This window comes from Balaenoptera physalus (genome assembly GCF_965194825.1).
Source record: "Balaenoptera physalus genome assembly, chromosome: 4".
In the NCBI taxonomy this organism is placed as follows: domain Eukaryota; kingdom Metazoa; phylum Chordata; class Mammalia; order Artiodactyla; family Balaenopteridae; genus Balaenoptera; species Balaenoptera physalus.
Genome location: NC_138891.1, coordinates 102,606,663 through 102,626,244, shown reverse-complemented (window position 1 = coordinate 102,626,244; position 19,582 = coordinate 102,606,663).

Sequence of the window (19,582 nt, the reverse complement as noted above, 5' to 3'; positions counted from 1 at the left end):
TACATTGAACATGTTTTAGAAATTTAAAGATGATTATTTTAAGAAAGACTCCTATCCATGAATGCATAATAAGAGCAAATTAAAATTAACATTGGTAAAATGTGTTTAGAAATAAAGGAAACACTTTCAGAAAGATATAGTTCAAACAACTGTACAAATTAAAGGTGAGAGCTTATGCAATAATGAAGAATAAGCCTTTGATAAATACACATCAAACTTTATAGCTTTTGATGAATTTGAATTTTCATGAAATCAGCAATAAAATAAAGTAGCATTAATATGTATTTTTCAATAGCATATGTGTGAGGGGTGTGGGGTTATCGGAAAGAGGATTTCTAAAATATTTTGGCAACTTAAAAAATGAAAGTACAATTCAAGAGGCAAAGTGTTTATTTGGGATCAAAGAATTGCAATTTGGGGTACAAAGATTTAGGGAGAAACCCAAATAGTTTTCCTGATTACAAGAGAGGAGCTCAGGATTTTTATGGGAAAAAAAGAGAGAAAGGTGAGGTAATTTGTTGTTGAGAAGAGTTCATTGGTGCATAATGCGGTAATCAACCAGGTGAGGTGTTAGTTGGTAAAGGATGAGGTAAAGCTCCATTTGTACTTCATTGATTGGTCGGGTGAAGTGGTCACTCGTTCATTTATCAGTCCTTTCAACAGGATATTCTAGTATCTTTGCTTACTTCTCAGAATGTTGGTACTTCCTCCAGTTCAGAGGTACAGAAAACAGGACCTGCAAGGCATTTTCTCTGGAATGGCTGCTCCAGCTCTATTTTAAATGGCTCCACTCTTATCATCTTTCAGTTTTTTAGTAATAACAACATCTAGATCCCTGTTATAATTTAATTATTTCAGCATCAGAAGTAAAGTAGTATTGTAATAGTGGACTATAGAGGAGAACCAAGGAAAGAACTCTGATTTGGGTGCTTCTTCTCTGAAAGAGACATACTTTTTGCCCTTCCATGACATTAGCAAGAAATATTTCTTAATGCTAATTCAAAGGGACAGTTGCAGCATATTAATGCAGCAAATAGATGGTAGAAATCTTGTGGCCTTTATCAAAAGAGATAATTACTACTCAATCTTTAGCACTATGGGAACATTTGGCATAATAGAATCGTTTATTCATAATGCACTCTTTCTTTCTGGCATTAATTTCAGTGTCATTCACTAAGGGGAGAAAAATGCTTGACACAAACAGCAGGCTATAGTCTTTCAAAAAGAGGTTCTTGCATGACACTATTCCTAAGAGATTTGCTTCAGTTAAAAGCATTCTTCTGTCCTGTGGATATTTGTGTACATGTCTGATTGAGTGGAAAAAACTGCTAGAGAAAAATGAGATCACAAATGTATGTTTTGGCTGCCATCAAGTCAATACAGTAATAGGTTGGTGAAAACATCAAAACACAATCAAAGCTGCCTTCAGTGTCTGAGTGCAGAATTCACTGGGCAGTCAGATAGAAAAGGTCATTTTTTTTCCATTTCATCAGTAATCATGAAGGAAAGAAATATGAGGATCATGATTTTTATAAAAACGTTTACATGGTTGCTCCAAGAAGATAGTCTCTGAATATTCTTATTAAGTATGTGTGTTTACTTGATAAGCCAAAATGTAGCAATGAGGCATTGACAGCCAAGTGAATCTGTGCTTGCAAATGACTAACAGAGAAGTAGACAATTCAAGATATACTTACAGAAATTGACACATATTTAACGTGTAAATGCTTGGAAAATCCTTTGGTACATTTTTGAAGGCATTAAGGGAAATAAAAATGTATATGACTACAAAAGAAAGCTTGCCATCAATACTTTCATGTTAATTATAATAAAGGATCTGTTTGATCAAATCAATATTGCCTTACAAAATCAAGGCAATGATGCTTTAACAATAATATGGATATATAAATCATAAGAGAAAAAGCTAATCTATGGTACATAAAAGTTCAAAATCCTTTCTCTCACTGTGTTGAAAATTTGCTCTTTTAGCACACATTTTAATCATATGCCTATAGGAGAAAACAAATTCTAGTATAAAAACAATAAAAAATTAAACCCCATTTTTATATATTATGCATTCATATATGCATTGTGTTAATTGGTAACCATTTAAACCAGAAACAATGTTTGTGTTTATGAGTTGAGCAGTGATATATCAACAACAAAAAAGTGGTTTTAATATCTAACCATACTTACATTCAATGTGTGTTTTACACTAGACTGTATAATTGGATTGTTTTCTACAATAACTCAATTTTTTGGTAAGAGTGGAAAGAATAGAAACATAAGTAATTATAATGTAATGTGATAACTGTTATAATTATGAAGAGCTGTGGAAAAACAAAGAAGAGAACAATCAACTCTGTCATATTGGACAGTATTTTTATAGTATCTGATATGGTATAAATTGGCAGTTGTTAAATATTCTTATTAAATTATATTTGGCTTAATCAGGGTTCTTCATACTGCCTATATTTATTACGTGGGGGATGGTAGCAGAGTATTTTACTTAGGTAAAATGGAAATATATATAATACATATATGGGATAAAAAATATCAGAATAAATCATATATAGTATTGTTTGTAATATTTTATTTCACTTATATATATCTATACACATACTTATACCTTCACTGACCAAATAAATTATACTGTTTAGAATTATCATGTTAAAACTTTGAAAAACATGTTTTGGAGTATCTAACAACTTATAAAATGGGAAAAGAAACTATAGAAAATTAGATGTCAATATCCTTCCCTAAACACAAAGAAAAATTCAACAGTGAATATTACTTTATAAGCTAGGAATATCTAATGCAAACTGAATGCCAAAGCTGAAATAGATTCAATAAGAATAATTGTGAAGATAATTTCTTATATTAACAATAAAAATATATTTACCATATCTATAATAATGTCATCAATAAGTATTATTGTGGGGTTTTTTAATTAATTTATTTATTTTAATTTTTTGGCTGTGTTGGGTCTTCGTTTCTGTGCGAGGGCTTTCTCTAGTTGCAGCAAATGGGGGCCACTCTTCATCACGGTGTGCGGGCCTCTCACTATTGTGGCCTCTCTTGTTGCGGAGCACAGGCTCCAGATACGCAGGCTCAGTAGTTGTGGCTCACGGGCCCAGCCGCTCCGCGGCATGTGGGATCCTCCCAGACCAGGGCCCGAACCCATGTCCCCTGCATTGGCAGGCAGACTCTCAACCACTGCGCCACCAGGGAAGCCCAGTATTATTGTTTTGACTTTCTTTGTGTGGGTCATTCTACAAAGAGTTTAGAAATATTCTTTGATCCTTATTCCTTGATCTTTATGATAACTCTAGGAGATGAATATTAATATCCTCATTATATAGATGTAGCAAATGCAGTAAGGGAAATTAGGCTATTTGAAGAATTCTAGAACATGCCAAATCGGGTCCAAAGATTATTCTGCTAATCACTACACTATATGCCTGTAGATGTCTACTGAACTTTACAGGAAAGATCTTATCCCTAGAAGTTTCAGCCTGGAACAGGCATGGTAGATCATAATTAGAACAATCTAAGTATTTCAGTGTTTTTCACACATCAGCATGTATCAGAATTGTCTGAAGAGTTTTAAAAACACAGATACCTGGGCCCTATCCCGAGTCTCTGAGGAAGTATAAGGTAGGGCTGAAGAATTTGCATTTTTAACAAATTCTCAGGTGAAGCTAAAACTGCTGGTCTAGGGACCATACTTTGAGACTCACTTCTGTAGGTGTGTCCAGGATGCCCTTGGAATGGGAAACCAGTGATCTAGACAGAATGAATCAGATGATCTCTGCACAGGATGTAGCCATCAGCATGGGAGCAGGCTTTCCTGAGGAATCTGCTGTAGAGTATTATATTAAATCTATTGACCATAAGGTATATTGAGGAATTCTGAGGAGTGAAAATAGTTAGCTGTCCCCAAATATTTTTAGTTTTCAGTTTTATATTTTTAAAATGAAGGCTGGGTTGCATAATGATATTTATCTTATATAATTATAAGAATGTGGCTACTGCTTTATTCACCACTGCCCACACAAATGCTATTTCTTTGCTCTTTTCAATATCTACTTCCCCAAGCATTGCAATGAGTAAAGAAATCTAAGCAAACTCTCATCTCAAAATAAAATATATTCTAATTATAAAATATAATAAAATGTTATGAACAAAGAAAGTTTGCTACATGCACCAGAATATATAAAGTTATCCTAACCTGTCTATAAATGGGTCATAAGCCTAATTAAACATGTTTTTATATAAAACATGAAGGAATATTAACAAGATTATGTTAGGGATAGTGGGGGCCAGGAAAAGGTTTACTATTGCTAAAACAAAAACCTTGGAATTGAGGCAAAGGAGAGGATAAATCAGACTCAGATTTAGCAAGATTCCTTTTAGAAGAGCAAACATAGCTGGGTTTGGAGTGGGGAAAATGGAATAATTTATCAACTGAGTGAGAATTACCAAGGAGAAGCAAATGGATCTTCAGGATTTTGAAATTGTAACCTCAGTAGCAGGCATGTTTGGGTAAGATCAGCTATGGCATGCCCGTATTATTGACATTTTTTCATGAGGGGAATAGTTTTCAAGAAAATTGCCCCAGGCTTCATGTCTATTTCAAGGAATCTTATAGGGGATCTTCTAGTTTTCATGTATTCACAGTGAAATGGGCTGTATTAGATACCTTGACTTATATAACCTTAAATCCAGTTTTAAAGGGGGCATTTATGCCAAATAATTTATTATTATTTTGTTACAGCAAAAAAATATTAAGAAAGAAAATTGCATCAGCTAACCTATAGAATGGCTACTATTTTTTTTTTTATGTTATTGTTTTGAGCTGATGGCAAGGGCATAAGTAAAGAACTGTGTTTGCCCACCTAGCAGGAAAGCTAAGATGAAACTATAAGACAGTGTTGATAAAGGGCACACAGGAATAAAAATGACAAAAAGAGGAGAATTTACATTATATACATGTTTGCCCCAAATCAGATGGAAGGAGCAGGGACTAATACGGACTTTCAGTTGAGTCACAGGTGTAATTATTTTGGCAAGCTAATGAAACTTTTATAATTGGAAGATACATGGCATTTTGGTTTGAATAGTATTAAAGTTATACAGTATGCTGACAAAAAGAATACCTCAGGTTGCTTATTACTGATACTGTGTTTCAAGTATTTAAAACGGTGAATTGTGAAACATAGCATATATATGCTAAAGAACTTATGGTTATTGTATAAAGAAGAAAAATATTTAACAATTGTGTAACTAATACCCAGATTCAGATATAAAACAGCAGTACCTCTGAAGCCTCTTCTGTGCCAGGCTTTGTTTTCTAGGCCCGGATGTAGTCAACAAAGTTTAAATTTACATGATAACAGCAAATGCAAAGCTGGGTTTAGTGCTCAGCTTACCTTTCCTGGTTCCTAGATTCACACAGTGTTTGAACTAATTATTCTGTATTCTTTGTCAGCTTATTTTTACATTTATGATATTTCCTTTAGTAAATACATTATTCCTACATAATGATTACTTACAATAATAGGAAGGCTGATCAGTGTACCATAATCCTTCCTGAAACATCAATTAGTGAATACTTTTATACTTGATATATAAGTTAATAAACTTCAAGTTGGTTTTAATCCAACCAGGGTCATATTTTATCCATGCAAATGGATTGCAGATCATTATAGTAGAAAGCAGGAAGATGGCAGAAAAACCTGTTGGTTTTGTGAAGGAGGGGGTGTGCATTTACTTCTCCAGAATTGTTCTTTTAAAAATTATCCTGGAAGATATTAGACTAGAGCATTGGAACCTTGAGCACTTTCCATGCCCTGCAAATGTGGCAACAGAACAATCCCAGGGAAGGAAAAATTTGTATTTTTATTAAAATGGTCAAAGTACCAATGCTGACAACTGGTGAGAGAAAGATGTAAAGAAAAACAAAACAAAACAAACACAATATTATAACTTGAAGAGATAAAAAATTGTGGTGCCTTCATTTCAAGAAACATTTTCTCTACCCAAGCAACTTTTAAGAACTTAATACAAAAATAAAGAAAATAGATAGGGAAGCTGGAGTAAAAACTAATGGCATCATGACAGATGTTTTAGGCACAGTTAAAATGGTTATTATGGCAATAGCTCAGGAGTAGTGGGACAGAGAATGGAAGATAAGCAACTGCATTACAGGTAGAAGTAGAAGGAATGACAGTTTGCCCTACACCAGCAGCATGGGCTAGTCAGAATGCATTTGACAGATTATCAGTAGAGTATTTTGAGATACATATATATCACCCTGATAACCACTCTCTGCAGGAATATCTTAGAGAATCAAAAGAATACTAGAATTTGACCTATTTCTTTACCTTTTCACTTAAAATAACCTAAAATTATAAAATTTGAATGACAAAAATAATACTGTATATCTTTTTTTAATCATTGCTCTATTAAAATGTAAATCATTCCAGGAACTATTTGAATGGTTAGACCTTTCTTCATTATCTTTTTCTCCTCTCTGGAAAACTGAACTCCAAATCCTTTTTCTTCTAAAGCATAGCTAATTTAACTGTATCTGATGTATTCATCATTTGCATTTGTATTTCTGTATATGCATATGCTTGAAAGAACCCTTGAAGTATTCAGGAGGGAAGGTGTAGGCTGGAGGATTCCACCTACATCATTCTTTGCTCCAGAACATCTCAGATTTTAGCTGTAAATTGGTGACTCTGACTTAATTTTCATTTAGTCAGAGAGTTTCTTGGCTTCAGTTATCTGAGGAAAAAAAAAAACAAAAACAGTCTGTCAACCTAGGGTTGACACAGGGATGGTATTTCTGTTTTATTTTAAGCTTGACTATGGTTTTGAGCGATTAATTATTCAGTCATTCCTAACAATTATTATAACGATCAAGCAAGGATATCTATTTGAAAGTATTTACAAAAGCAAAATCTCTTACTCAAGAGATTTTAAAACTACCTCCATCATAGTGTCTATATTTGACAACATTTTCAATATAAGATTTGTTTACTAAAAGATTAATTAGCCCTGTTTTCCAGTGTATGTTCAATCTAAAAATGTACATCTAGAATAATGTTGACTTTTTTTAGAAAGAGAAAAATACAGGTTTTTCAAATATAGGCATCTTTTCTGAAGCTTTTTCTTGTATAAAACACTCCCAAAATGGTTACCAAGTATGATTCATTGCTGACAAAAAAGCAAGAAGTGTGAAGGATTTGCTAAGTACCTCATTTCTTTTTTAATGTAGTTTTTTTCTGTTCACTTTATTATTCTATGGTTGACGTTTTCAGCAGTGGGAATTCAGTGATGTTTTGTTAGAATTCATTGTTAACTTGACATGGCTTTTGTTTGTTGTGATGTGTTGTAGGTAGGAATGAACAGGCCTATAGGATTTCTAGCTGTTAAGACACAAGAACAAAAATTACCTTTTTTTCCTTCTTTTTTTAAAAAAATGTTATTGAAGTATAGTTGATTTACAATGTTGTGTTAACTTCTGCTGTAAAAAATTACCTCTTTAAATTATTTTAATGTTTAAAACCATCTCAGAAAACCTCTATACTAGCAACATATTTTTAAAGAAACAGCATTAAAGCACATGGAATTGAAAATATATAATTTTAACCCCTTCCTCCAAATGTCACACTCATCTCTCTCTTGCAAATGAAAATTTCACCATTATAAAAGTTTAAGTACAGTTTTAATTCTTAAAGAATTTCAGTATTTTAATTAAATTAGCTCAACTATGCATATTATGCTTTTGTTATCAATTAAAATAGCTTATTTGCCTTAATTTTAAGTAGAGAAAATCAAACTAAAAATTATATTGAATTCCAATGTGTAAGTCAGATTCATATGATATTAATTTTAATTGACAATAATTGTTCAAAATCATGTTCTCTTTTCTTCATATTAGTGCTAAGTGATTATTAGTTGCATCAGATACCTTGGAGATACCTTAAGGAAAAAACATTTTCATATACATTTGCAAAAATATATTTTTTGTTGTTGAAGACAAAAATTTCCACTTCTCTAGAGAAAAAGCAGAAGATAGGTTAATAATGAAATGTTAGTAGCAATATAACTTTTATATTTACCATACTGTCTACATGTATCACTGCAACCTATCTCACCCAAATATCTTTGTTGAAAAGGTGACAAAACTGAGGGAAGTAGAAAATAAAATAAATATTGTTAACATAAGCTGATTATTGGTAATGATGAGCATAGGAATATTATTTACAGAAAGAATGTTCTTGAGTTGAACAGTTTATAAATAAGAATGAAAATATCAAAAATATTGAATGAGGCAATTGTCTGATAATAATGGCTGTGTAAAAATCTGTGGGTGTAGAATACAGAAAGTTCTATGTCAGCTAAAAATGAGAGATGTCACTCAGTAAAAAACACTGATAATTAAGACAATTCCCATGTTGAGTAGATATTGAAATGAATGTGAAAATTTTTGAATAAAGAACACAAGTAGAGTTGTACGGTCACTTTCAATTGACTATGGTTGCAACGATAGTATATGGTTATCACTATAATTTAAGGAACATCTGTGGGATCTAAGCAACTTCAGTTTGTGAATGGGACAAACGATAAGCTTAAGTCAATATAATGGCTGGGAGTACAAGCCCCCTCTTTAAAAGTATGATTTATTCCACTTCACTTTTAGGAAAGACCTACATTAGTACCCCTTTTTGCTAACCAGAAGAAATCGAAAGAGGATTTTCACTTTTACAAAAAAGACAAGAAGTGAAAATAGCATTCAGCAGTTGTTTTGCCAGGAGCTGTTAAAGAAGCAGCACACACCCCCAGCAATAAGAGTGATACCACAAAGCTCCTTCCCCTGTACTTCCCTGGAAAGTACATTTAGCATCTCAGCTTTGATTTGTGTCTGTGAGCATCTGTGCTTTATCTTGATTTATTTTGTGCATCAATTAGCAAGATATGTTCTAAGGTACTTCACTTTCTTCACTTTAGGCCATTTCAGCTTACAAAAGTTTTTGTGGAAACACTCAGCTTTCAGATGGGGGGAAAATCTGTATCTTCAGGTATGACTAGGGAAGTGTACTTGGGAATGTATATGTAGCAAGAACAGTTTGTACCTAGGATAAGGGGAAGAACTAGGTTGACTTGAACAAATTATTCTAAGAGACCCAAGAAGTAATAAGTGAAAAATAAGATGATTTTTGAGCAAGATGACTAGAGAATAAAGTGGTGACATAATTGAGAGTGAGGGGAAGATGTTGCCTTTTATGTGTAGCCCAGAGACTGCTGAATTTCTCCTTTTTTTCTTTCATATAACTGGCCTTAAACAACTTAAAAAAAGTGAAAAGACAGTTAATTGTAACATTTGTATAGTTTTACTGAGGCATCTGATAGATTTTGCGCCTATTTCTTACTACACAATGCTTAAAGAAAAGCTCACAGGATGAAAACCTTCCTTTTTTGTCTTCCTCTCAGCCAGCATGAAGCTTCAGTGTGATGACCGTGAATGTCCATCTTCATTCCATTTCATGGGCTTAGTATTGGACTGTGAGGAAGTGTACAGGTGGTTACTGAATTCTAAATCAATATACACATCAGTGAGAAATCTGGCGTTACTAGATAATCTATTCGATAAGCACACCTCTTGTATAACTCTCGGTAAAGTTTCCTTTTTTTCTCCCCCTAGGAAAAAACTACAGTTAATTCTTTATTGAAGAAGGAATACTTCTCTTATTAGCAGAGTTATATATGTTTTCGTGTTATCAGTGAATATCCATTGTGGAGCTTAGGATCTCTGACTATAACAATAACAAAAATTAGTATATTAGTAATTAAGGGATAATATTTTTGTTTGTTTCCCTTATATTGTTACTCCGTTAACTGACTTGATTCACAGTCTTCTAAAATTAGAGAGTATTGGTGAAAGAGATTTGCCAACTTGTCCAAATCTTAAGCATTCTAACAATGCTAGTGAAAAATTAGTCATAATTAGATATTAGTGTCAGTGAGTCTTAGAAAGAAAATACTGCACATATAACAATATGAGTAAAAAAGACATAGACCAAATGTTGAATTAACCATTTGTTTACTTAAGACTCATAATAGGGTGCTCTAACAAATTAGTTAATAAAACAAATAGACTGTCATGAAAATATTAAGAATGAGTAAAACTGAAGCTATGACCCTGGCCCACTGAGATCATTGTCAGAATCTTTATGGTTAGAGACCACAAATTTTAATTTTTTCCTCAGAGTTCTAGGAATGTGTTGTCATGTTCTAAATATTCTCAAAGAACATGCTATTAAGTTCTGCTCAAAATAATCTATGTTGTATTGTTATGGATTGTCACACTTCCCATCTCTTTATTTTATCTAGTATATTGCTTTGCTCATTTGAGCTAGTTTACTAACAAAATAGTTCAGAAAGCCAAATTCCTGTTTTAGATGGATTTGATCCAATTTTTCTTGAATTATTAAGATATACCAATGGGTTTTATTCTGATTCTTCCAACTCTAATGAAATATCATTCAGAAAAATATTCTACATATTCCTCCAATCATTAAACCAGAAAGAAATATTTGGTTTTGTTTTGGTTTATTTTTTTGTGACTAATCTTTTTGGAACTTGGTAGTTTTATGGACAATCTCATTTCTTAATTTGGAAGAAGAAAACTGTATAATTACAGAAGGGTTTTGTTATAGGTTGAGTTGTGTCCCCCCATGGGGGGGGGGGGAACACATTTGAAGCCCTAACTTCCAGTACCTCATAATGTGACATGTTTGGAGGTAGTTACATTTAAATGAGGTCATATGGATGAGCCTGAATCCAATCTGACTGCTGTCTTTATCAGAAGAGGAAATTAGGACACAGAAAAGAGACATCAGAGAAAAGGTCATGACAGCGTGAGAAGGCAGCCATTTGCAAGCCAAAGAAAGAATCCTCAGGAGAAACCAAACATACTGACATTTTGATCTTGGACTTTGAACCTCTAGAACTGTGAGAAAGTAAATTTCTCTTGTTTCAGCCATGCAATCTGTGATATTTTGTTATGGTAGCCCTAGATGACTAATATAGGTGCGTAGGATGGCACAACTGACATATTTTAATATGTTTTAATATGCTGAGGGAAGAGAAGTGATTACCTGCAGTTTTAATATGCTGCAGTTAATGGCATGTAAACACAGACACAAAATATGACAACACAGCAGGATGTGATACCAAATTGTGAAAAATTTCCTATACCATGGTTATATGTTTAATCTTTAATCTGGGGGTGATGAAGAACTATCAAGCATTTTCAAAAAAGAGCAGTAAGAGTGAATTGGAGAATAAAAGGCTCAAGTGATGAAACAGAATGTTTTGTGTCCAGTGTTAGGAAAGACATTTTGAAGGATTAATTCTTTTAAGTTTAAAAGTAGTTATGTCCTTGAAATCTAAGAAAAGTAACTAGTTTTATGAGGAATAGTCTGGATTCAGAAATGATGTTAAATTAATTATACATAAATAATTACAGATATTTTTCTTAATTATGAGTAATAAATACATTTGGAAGAAGAACTGTATAATTTTAATATGATAAAGTAATTAATACTCTATGTGACTTTTTCTCTGCCCCAGTCAACCAATGTTGGCAGTTTCTTAAAATTTTTATTTTAGGCTGTGTTTTCTGAATAGATTTGACTGATGTTTAGTGTTTGTTAAAAAGGAAACCATAAATGGATTCAAGGAACGAATTTTTTTGTCTCACTTGAAGAAATCAAGGTAGTCCATTAAGTTTGAGGTACTTTAGAAATCTTAATTTAAAAATAAAATCCAGTGAATAAAATAATGCTGCATACTGACCGAAACTTGCCTGAAACACCAAGATATAAAAGTTAAGTGTAAGTTATTTGTGATATAAAAATACCTGTAGCTCTGAGATTCAGGAAGGGAATAAAACAGAAAAGGAAGACTTTGATAGATGCCCTGTAGTCCTCAGGTTCCAGGAGTTTTGATTCTGTTTCTTTCTTTATGTCCCTTTAGGATTGTTATGTAATCTGCTGTTCTGAGTCACCAAAGCACCACTGAACTAATGTTTAAATATGCCACAGAGCTCCGAGTCTTGCAGGCTTAATTATGGGGAAAATATAGTACTTAAGAGAAAGGTAAAAACAAATTACTTACTTGACATACCTTTCAGTTTTATGACTCCCAGGATACAGAAATATTTGGTTCCTAGTTTGTAATGGCATCCATGATGTCAAGATTTAGTGTAAGGATGCACTCAAAGTGACATTTATATTAAAGAAAGCTGCCAAGACCAAGGTATCTTGAAAATTGGTTCATTATGAGGATTGCCTTATGAAAGAAATGCAAAAAAAAAAATATGTGCAGTTATGGAGTAAGTGTGATATATAGGAGATGATACAGCATGGTTGGGGTATCATTTAATTTCATTTTTATTTTACATTAAATTTTGTGATTAGGGTCTTTGGAAATATAAGCTGTATTACCCCTAAGTAGGCTTGCATTTGCAGACAGTTTTATGAAGAGACTGGCTTAACTGATGTTCACAACAAATTCATGATTAATACCTACAGGAGAAAAAATCCTCACTGAGGCACCTCTTCTGTGAAAGGAAGTCTAAAGTTGATTGAAAAACTACTCTAGGTGTCCAGGTTCTCATAAATCTCCATAAAGACAAAGAACTATCACAGGCATCATATTTCTAAGTTTCAGGGAAATGAAAATGTGCATTTCAGAATATTTTTACAATGTATTTTTTTAAAAACCAAGAAAGCAGTGAATAAGAAAGTCAAATAACTATCAAATCATTAAGTCAAGTAACTTAATGATTTGAAGGATTTAAGTAATATACTCTGAATTAATTTAATTAACATTTGATTTTGAAATGTTGTTTTTCACTGGAACAATAGTACAAAACTCAGGATGTTGTAACTAGAAAAATTTCAGAGTTCTGTTTCATTTCCAGAGTAGAGCCTAAGCAATTCAACAGTTAATTGTTTCCTGGGATTTGGGGATGAAGAGTGTGTTTTGGGGATGAAGTGGGTAAAATTCCCAAAGAAAGGCAATGTGTGTTCTATCTAGATTACTTTTATCTGTATATTTCCCACAAAGTAGTATGTTACAGCCACATGAATCATATTTCAATATCCTTCTAGCCAAATAATACTCATTCATTTATCTATTCTTTGTTAATTTATTCTTTCATTCAATGACTATTAAGCTGAATTCTGGGACTCATGCTGGGTACCAGAGAAACAAAAAAGCTTAAGATGCAGTTCATGTTTTTATGTAGGTTATTAACTGGTAGTGAGATATTTCAAGACAAATATTTTAAAATGTTAAGACTAAAACTAGAAATGCATTTTATTTTTTGTTCTGTATCATAGACTCATTTTACAATATTATAACTAGACAGTTTCATGATAGTGCTCCTGAAATTCTTTATATTCTTATTTTCTATTACTCAGACTCATTTTTATTGCTATACATGTTAAACAGATTTAGTTCTTCAAAAATCCCCATGTCCCACTTTTATTTTGTGTAGTGTTTTCTCCTCCTTTATTCTCTTTGTCATAATTATTTTTGACATGGTGAAAGTTGAAGTTGTATGTTTTTTCTTTTAGCTTTCAAAATAACACTTAGAATATACTCTTGGGAACACTCCCATGACAGATATTATTAAAAGATTTCTTAAGAGTTTGATTCTTTATTTATATTTTAGGATACAGGAAAGAAATAAATAGACAATTTATACATTCAAAGATATCCACCTAAATATTGAAAGATAATATCATAAATACACATTTTTTCAATTCCCCCCATTGAGTTAATTAACATATCCATCACCAAACATATTTAATTTAAAAAAACTTTGGTGAGAACATTTAACATCTACTTTCTTAGCAAATTATAATTATATAATACAGTGTTATCAATTATAGTCACCAGGGTCTATATTAGATATTCAGACCTTATATATCTTACAAGTGAAAGTTTATCCCTTTTTACCAACCTTTCCCTAGCCTCTGGCAATCACTTTTCTACCTCTGTTTCTATGAGATCAACTTTTTTTTGATTCCATGGATAAGTGATACCATGCAGTATTTGACTTTGTGTGGCATATTTCAATGAGCATAACGCTTTCCATGATCATCCATGTTATTGCAAATAACATGATTTCCTTCTTTTTGAAGGCTGAATAATATTCCTGTGTGTGTGTGTGTGTGTGTGTGTGTGTGTGTGTGTGTGTGTGTGTGTGTGTATGACATTCTTAATGCATTCATCTGTTGATGGACCATTAGGTTGTTTCCATACCTTGGCTATTGTGAATAATGCTGCAATGAACATGGAATACAGATATCTCTTCCAGATAATGATTTTGTTTCTTTTGATAATATCATCAAAAGTAACGTTGCTGGATCATATGGTAGCTCTATTATTAATTTACTGAGGAGCCTCCATATTTTTTTCCATAGTGGCTGTACCAATCTACATTCCAACCAACAGTGCACCAGTGTTCTCTTTTCCCCACATCCTCACCATCATTTGTTATCTCATGTCTTTTTGATAATAGCCATCCCAGTGATGTGAGATGATATCTCATTGTGGTATTAATTTGCATTTCCTGGATGATTAGTGATGTTCAGAATCTTTTCATGTACTCATTGGCCATTTGCATGTCTTTTTGGGAAAAGTTTCTATTCAGATCCTCTGCCCATTTTTAATTGAGTTGTTTGGGATTTTTTGCTACTGAATTTATAAGTTTCTTGTATATTTTGGATATTAACCACTTATCAGATGTGTGTATTACAAATATTTTCTCCCATTCCATAGATTGCCTTTTCATTTTGTTGATGGTTTCCTTTGCTAAGCAGAAGATTTTTAGATTGATATATTCTCATTTCTTTATGTTTGTTATTGTTGCCTTAGCTTTTGGTATCAAATCCAAAATAATCATTGACAAGACCAATGTCAAGAAACTTACCTCCTGTATTTGGATGTTACATACAAGGAAACAATGATGAAATGACTGGTCTTCTTGTTAGAAGCAATGACAATGAAAAATTTAAGGCTTTAATAATAAAGATATCAACTTAGAATTTTTATCTAGTTTAAATATTTAAAATTACATTAAACAACATCAAATTTGGGGAAGAATATATAATATTCAGTACTGTTATGCGTGTGTTAGAGTGTAAAACAGTATAGTCAATTATCAAGAACTATGAATAGTCTGGTTTACCATAATTTGCAATATAACATTTTAGCATTTTACTGTTTCTTGCATGCTAGCAGAAAATGTGAGATTCTTGCATCATACATAAATTACTCTATTACTCATGGCACAGTAAGCAGCATGAGAATCATGTTTACATAAGTTTTCTCTGCCCACCAAGTCCTGTGAAAACAATGCAGAGAGATCCAGATGGATGGGCCTAGAGGGCTGTATCACAACTAAGGAATTTACAAACTTAGGGAACTTAATTATTTTATAATGTACACTAAGCCTGACTGACTGACCTCTGCCCCTAAGGAAGACATATTTTCATATTGGATAATCAGTGAATCTGGGGGGAGAGTGAACTCTATCTTTAAGGTCTTTATACACACACACACACACACACACACACACACACACACATATATACACATACCTACACATATATGTATATCTTTATATACATAAAGATATAAAAGACAGTCTGGAACAAAGGCTGTCACTGTCTTTGCTGGAAAAAATGCAAAAATGTGAGAAACCCATGGAGAATTATCTGGAACACCACCTTGGAAAATAATGCTATCAGTTTCTTCTAAATCTAAATGTACATCTACTCTATGACCAGCAATTACAATTCCAGGTATTTATCCAAGGGAGATAAATATATATATATATATATTCACAAAAAGACTTGCACAAGAATGTTCGTAGCAAAATATTTAAGTAACATATACCACTCAGTAATAATTCAAGCAACTCAATTAAAAAGTGGGCAAAATATTTAAAAACATATACTTAACCAATAAGCACATGAAAAGATGCTCTAAACCATTAGTCATTAGGGAATTACAAATTAAAACTACTATGGGTTACTTTCAAATACCCAATAGAATAACTAAAATAGAAAATTTGGAAAATACTGAAAATACCAAGTGTTCGCAAGAATGGTGAGCAACAGTAACTATCATACATTGCTAGTGTGGATATGAAATGGTGCAATTTCTTTGGGAAATAGTTGGGCAGTTTCTAATAACATTAAATATATACTTACCATACCTTTGTCCTTGTGCATGATGCTGCATCACAATTGGGTTGAAGCCAGCAAGGAGAAAAGCAAGAGGACAAGCCAGACTTGTCTTTTTTCCTGGTTAGGAAGGAAAATTTTTTAAACTTGTGCAAGACATTCCCCAGAAAGTTTCTGCTTATACCTTATTATCAAGAGCTATGCCACATGGCCCACCCCTATCAATCAGAAAAGCTTGGAAAGTCAGTATTTTACTACTATAGTAGAGGAGAAAATGATGGCTTATCATGATTTCTAAGGGAAATCCCTCCAGTTAGATTAAATTTCTATTTGTGTATATGTTAGAAAATGTTTCCTATGCATTGTTTCTTTTTCATCTTTTCACAGAATAAAAGACAAGCCAAATTTCTACTCAAGATTCTGTTAACAAGCTTTTAATACTGACTATATTTTAAAATGGCCATAAATATAATAGTTCTATAAATATATTTTAACTAACTGTGTTAAATGAGCCATTTTATATTCCTAGAGCTCACGGGAGGCTGAACTACATATTATTGAAACAAATGAATTATATATAATATAAAAAAACACAGCTAATGTTCTAACCACCTACTATTCTGAACTTTTCATAGAGCATGCAATTTTAAAATCATTTTCAAAAATCATTATAATAAGTTCATATAACAATCCATAGATAATTGAATTTATATAGTATGGATATAAAGCAAAACAGACCGTTCTTATGAAATTAAAAAATAACCAGTTTGACTATGTAGTTTTTGGTCATTATTCTAAATATAGCATTTGTTTTCATACCCATTAGTCCTATAATAAGGGCCTGCAATCTAAATGAAATGGTATATTCTGTTGCTTGTCTTCTCAAGATACATTGTTCTTCCTAATTACCCAACAGAGAGATAATCTTGTTCCTCTTTTCACTTGCAGTCCATTAATGTGAAATTGCCTGCTCTTCTCAAAATATGCCACATTTTTTCCTTTTAAACATTCTGATCCTAGTGTCTCAATTTTCTCCTCTTCCTTCTTCATCTACAGTATTCCTCATTAGCTGAATAAATTGATTCAAAATTACTTCCTCTAGAGAACCTTTACTAACCCGAGAACCTTTACTAACCCCATAACCTGGGGTTTGTGCCCCTCTCATAGTCTCCTGTAGCCTCTGCATTGATCCTCTTCTATTGTTTTATTATATTTCTTATTCTGAACTTTCTCAGCCAATAGACTGTGTTGTTCTTGTAGGCATGCACTCTTTCCTCATTTAAATATAGTGTTCAAAATATCATACCAACACAATCAGTAAGTATTGAGGAGAAGGACCATTTAAACTTGTATATACATTTATGAATTTAATAAGTCCAATCACAACTTCTGGTACCTTCAGCTATCATCAGCATATTATTGGTTGGCTAAAGCCAAACCCATGATTCTGATTAAACTTGGTTAAATCATGATGAGTATCTGAGTAGGAATCTTATTATAGGGCTAAGTATTATTGAAATCATTGATACCCTTACTACTCCAGAGATTAGAAAGTAAACTGTGTACTCAGCTAAGTTTGTTAGACTTTCTCAAATTGGAAACATAATAGACTAAAGATACTTTCTAAGTAATTCCATAGCATTCAAATCAACATCTGAGCCTATTACTTTACTCAGAAAAGCATTCAGTAGTCTGATGGTTAATTTTACGTGTAAATTTGACTGGCTAAATGATACCTTGTAAAACATTACTTCTAGGTGTGTCTGTGAGGGTGTTTCCAGAAGAGATTAGTGTTTGATCATTAGACTAAGTGGTGAGTTTCATCCAATCTGTTAGGACCCAAATAGAACAAAAAGGCAGAGAAAGGGTGAATTTGTTCTCTCTGCTTGAGCTGAGACCTCTGTCTTCTCCTGCCCTCTCATACTGGTGCTCCTCGTCCTCTGGCTTTTGGACTTGGATTGAGACTCACACCATTGGCTCCCCTGGTTCTCAGGCCTTTGGGTTTAGATTGGAGCTCTACCATTGTTTTTCATTGCCCTCCAGTGTGCAGACAGCAGATCATGGAACTTAAACTTCATAAATGTGAGCCAATCCTTCACTATAAATTTACCTATCTATCTATCATCTATCTATATTGTATTGGTTCAGTTTCTTTGGAGAAGCCTGGCTAATACAAGTAGTTTCCCTTAGTTCTTAGTGTAACAATGCCCAAATGTCTCCCACCATGCTTGTACTTATTCTCTAGCTTTTCCTCAGTTCTGATTTTGTTCCTTCATCAGGGTCTTCATATATGCTCTCCCAACCTGCCTAATTTTTTCCAGTCCTGATGTCTATTTGTCATGTTTTTTAAAAACATCATAAATATGTTATACTGTCCTTCTGATCCTTCTTGAATCATGTATTAAATATCACGATTGTATCTTGAAGATTAAGAATATCTTTATAGTGAGGAAATTACAGGAGGAGTCTTTCCCTACCCCAGAAGAGAAGTGTAAAACATATGGTAGAAAACACAGAAACTCATCACTAGCTTGAGTGTATTATCTTAGACTCCTCCATCTGGCCTCAGCCCCATTCTTCATGAAATCAGGATAGAAGATCAGAAGATTAGTGTAGGAGATGAAAATAACATGTACAGTTGGTAAAAAGAAAAAAAAAAGGAATATCTTAATTTGCATTTTAAAAAATCTTTCCTTTTCCATTTGCTCACTTTATTTTGTGCTCTTATACTATGTTAAAATATGTTAAACTATGCTCAGCAGAGGAGAAAATAGACAAGTATAATTTTTTTCAAACTCACTTTTTGATTCAAGAAAAAAGATTACTGATATCTGGCATCCAGTTGAAGTTAAAGAGGGACGAAAGATTACATTTATATATTCTCTCTATACAAACAAAGATGTTTATACATATATATGCTTATAAACATACATACAGGCATATATGCATGTATATGTATTAGATTATGAATGCAGCAGCTATATACACCATTTATGTAGCATCTAGCTATTTATCATTCAGGCATCTTACATACCTTTATCAATTTACACTTTGCAAATGGAAATTGGTAGAGAGAGAACCAAAAAGGAGGTCACAAGAGATTAAAATCATTGATTATTTTGGAAAATAAGGACTAATAGAGGGGAACAAAAGCTGAGAAGTTTAAATGATTTGTGTAGAAATGTCTTTAAGGTCTAGAATAAACAAATAGACATAAAAGAATGAATGCATGATATGTTTTAAATAGACTATCACAAGGTCTAAGGTCAAGAAGAGGAATGAAAAATTTGTAAAAATATACATAT